The sequence below is a fragment of the Triticum dicoccoides genome, chromosome 3B (genome assembly GCF_002162155.2).
Source record: "Triticum dicoccoides isolate Atlit2015 ecotype Zavitan chromosome 3B, WEW_v2.0, whole genome shotgun sequence".
NCBI classification, from domain to species: domain Eukaryota; kingdom Viridiplantae; phylum Streptophyta; class Magnoliopsida; order Poales; family Poaceae; genus Triticum; species Triticum dicoccoides.
In genome coordinates, this window is record NC_041385.1 from 338334157 (window position 1) to 338338452 (window position 4296).

The window sequence follows — 4296 nt, forward strand, 5'->3', positions numbered from 1 at the left end:
CCGTTCTGCTTGCTCTCTTCTCGCTCTTATTTGCGTATGTTAGCCACCATATCATGCTTAGTCGCTGCTGCAGCCTCACCACTTTACCCCTTCCTTTTGCCTTTAAGCTTTGCTAGTCTTGATACCCATGGTAATGGGATTGCTGAGTCCTCGTGGCTCACAGATTACTACAACAACAGTTGCAGGTACAGGTTATGTGATGATCATGACGCGAGAGCGATGCTTGCTTGCATTGAGTTCTTCTTCTGCTTCTTCGATCAGGGGATAGGTTCCAGGTCGGCAGCCTGGGCTAGCAGGGTGGATGTCGTTTGAGTTTCTGTTTGTGGTTCATCCGTAGTCGGATAATGCTCTGATGTATTGTGATGTTGTATTCGAGTGGCATTGTATGCCTTATGTATGTATCCCCATCTATTATGTAATGTTGATGTAATGATATCCACCTTGCAAAAGCGTTTCAATATGCGGGTCTATCCTTGGTGGGACCTTCGAGTTCCTTTTGGATAGGGTCGCATATTGGGCGTGACAAGTTGGTATCAGAGCCTCGACCGACCCTAGGAGCCCCCTTGTTTGTTGGCCGTTGTTGAGTCTAGAAGAAAAATGGTTTGAGTCTTAGGATTATATATATCGGAGAGTAGGATTCTTTTTACTCCTCAGTCCCTTCGTCGCTCTGGTGAGGTCTCCTGACGTAGATGTTTTGACTGTCCTCTCCTCAGATTTCACTAAATTTTTTTTAGGATCACGCGGGTATCTTGGAGTCGTTTCGATGGTTTTGTGACGAGAACATTGTTCTTGGTGCCTCCTGTCTATTTATGTGGCTTTGACCCGGGGAGTCGAGCTCTGAGGTCTTGTCGTCACAATTTTATCGTTGCAGTTCTGGAATACCTGAGTTCTGCCGACATCGAAAATCTCTTTTATGCAGTTGTTGGTGAGATAACCTCGACGTCACCCAGTACTGGGGAGTTCGGGAGTATTGCCATAACTCGTATAATGGATGCTTTTCGAAGGTTGAGGTACATGATTTCCGAAGGTTTCTTGGTTATGTGTTGACGGATGGATACAGCTTGGATGTAGGTATTGTTAGTTTGGGTGAGATATATATTGCTTCCCCTGTATCCCCAACACCAGATTGCATAACCAGAAAGTTTCGGGAGTTTATAGGTGGGAATTCAAGTAGCTCCTAGAATATCTTTCCGACAGATGCATGATATGGGATTGGGTAAATCTCTATCATATGTATTTGTTCCGGCTTATTCTGCAAGCCAAATCCTTTGTTTTGTTTTATTTGTGGTATTCAAGTTGCTTCGAAGTCAAGTGTTGATCCATACCTTCCCTAAACGGTGTTCTCATATTGCTATGTGAATACTAATCCTTCTCAATCATCGAGGTTGTCATGTTAATTCTTTTCCAACCGGTGTGCTTCTCTTCGATTGGATCCCATCATTCTCCCCATCCGCAAGATCAATTCTAAGTTTTTCTCAACGGTGTTTATTTCACCTGTCCCAAGTTGTCTTTGTTTTTCCCCACCCTCCCACCCTTTTTCTTCAAGGACCCAGATTTCTTAATTATGTATCCTTTTATTTGTGGGAAGTCTCTTCGTTCTTTGCTTTCAATGTTCTTACCCGGTGATTATCATGAAGTTGGCCAGGAGTTTCAAGTTCGTCATTCTTTGTTATTTTCTTCTCCGGTGGTGTTAATTCAAGCTTTCAGTGTTGATCATATTCCTTTCCTCGTGTCAAATGCTTTCTCATGCCAGTGTATCTCTTAATCATTCCCTGCTTGCTATTCAATTGTTCCGGAGTGTTGAAGATATCTCGGAAGATTTGTGTTTCCATTCTCAATGCGTTCAAGTTATTTTGCAGATTATTATTTCATTCAAGCTTTCAGCTCTCGTTCTCCAAATCATACCGGTGCATCGTTCAAGTATTATCTTATCAGCTCGGGATCTCTGCGTTCACTTGTATCTAAATTCTCCCAAGTATCTTCGTTCATTTTCAAATTCTTCCCGGTGTTTCTTTATCTTTTCTTCGTTCATTTTCAATTCTTTCGATGGTTCATTCAAGATTTCTCTTCCTTCGTTATCGTATCAATTCACTCGTTCTTTTCTCGTTTCAAGGTTGCGATATGTCATTTCTCAATCCTTTTCAAGAGGAATAAGTAGTATGCCAAATCCATTGCTTGTCATCAATTTAATTTGATGAAGGATAAGCATACAATAAATCTTATTCTTATTTCCTCAAGGTGATTCAATTCTTTTATTTCCGGAGTTCCAAGTTTTCTTGGTTATATCATCGCAAAGCTCCATCTAAAGCATCGCAAGGCTTCACCTTGTGTTTCCAACTTCTCTTTCTTTCTATCATCCTTTGATTTTTTACCGGAGTTCTTCATGGAAGATCTACATGGTGGTTCGTCAAGGATTCTTTTCATTCTCTAATTGTACTTCAAGACTTCTCTCGAAGTTATGACCCACTAAGCTATACTCTAAAATAAACATGGCGCCCAACACATGTTTTGTTTTGAGGCATTCAAGCATTCTTCATCTTGCATTCCGAAGTGCAATTCTTTCTACCTTATCTTTTGAGGTGGTGTGATGTCACTCTTGACAATTTCATTCATGTTTCATGATTCATATGTTGTCAAGAATGAGGTATTTTAAATCCATCATTTTCTCTTCGTTCAAGAGATCTTTTCGACCAATCAACTTCTTCTTTGGAGTTATCTTGGTATAGATTTCACCTAAAGCCTTCCCTAAGGAATGTTGCTATTGTGGTGCTTATCAATGATCCAAGTTTTCCTCCCATTCTCTCGATGAAAGCAGTTGTCATCTCTTCTTTGATCTCAAACAAGCAATTGTTTCCGTTAGTGGCCGGTTGTCACCTCATAATTTTGAGATGTTTTCCATATTCCCACTACAAGCTTGTGCTTTTCGTTCTTGATTTTCCAACAACTCCGTTGAATCCTTCTTTGCAAGTATGCTTTCCAAGTTCATTTGTGGCAGAAGTGGGCATTTTCTTGTCCATTCTTTTATTTCAATGATCTGTCTTCTATTCTTTCTTTCAGAGGTATTGTGATGTTGCTCTCTTCACCCTTCACCTCGTTTTGTCAAGATCGTGTTATTTCCATGCTTATCCTTTTAACCGGAGTGTTGTGTCATCCCTTCAAGTTCTTTCACCTTATCAAGTTTTGCCTCTCTTTTTGACCTGAGTGCTGTCTGAAATCCTTCTTACCCCTTGTGCCATTCCTTCAATAGTTCCGGAGACAGGGTGTTGTTGATTTCATTAAGTATCCTCTCATCTTGTCAAGTTCATGTCCAATTTCTTCCATTTACAGTCAGAGTGCTGTCAACATTATATCATTCTTATTCATTCTTATCTCGTTTCAACCAGAGTGGTTTCAATCCCTTCTTGTCCGTTGTGCTCTTCATTCATGTCTTTGCAACCTTCAAGTTCTCGTAATGTTCCTTGTTCCTCTTTTCTAATGGACTGTTTGCAATCTTGGTCATCTCCGTTGTTTTGTTCAACCTCTCAAGGTTCGTGGTTTCACTCGTTTGTCAAAGAAGCAACTTAGTTTTACCGCTTATCTTCCTCTTCCTTTTCCCTCCGGTGCCATCCTAGATCTCGGGACGAGATCCTCTCGTAGTGGTGGAGTGTTGTAACGCCCCGGATCTGATGCGCCAGTTGTCTGCCAGTTATTCACCATCGTTGCCAAGTCATTTGCTTGCGTGTTGCATTTTATCATGTCATCATGTGCATTGCATTGCATACGTGTTCGTCTCATGCATCCGAGCCTTTTCCCCGTTGTCCGTTTTGCAATCCGGCGCTCCTATGTCCTCTGGCGTCCCCCTTTTGTCTCTCGTTGTGAGAGGGTGTTAAACTTTCTCGGAATGGCCCGAGGCTTGCCAAGTGGCCTTGGTATAGCACCGGTAGACTGCCTGTCAAGTTTCGTGCCATTTGGAGGTCGTTTGGTACTCCAACGGTTAACCGGGTAACCGTGAAGCCCCTCTCACTTTGCAGCCCAACACCCCTTCCAAAGTGGCCCAAAACCCATCTAACTCCCCTCCATGCTCTCGGTCGTTCGATCACGATCGTGTGGGCGAAAACCGCTCCTCATTTGGACTCTCCTAGCTCCCTCTACCTATAAACAGGCCTCTCTCCCCAAATTTTTCTGGCAAACCCTAGATCAACCTCCCTCTCGCCCGCCGGACATGTCCGCCCGCCGCCGGACACGTCCAGCACCGCCGCCCTCGACGAATCCGATGCCGCCATGTGTCGCCCACGCCTCCTCTCTCTCCTCCCCGCC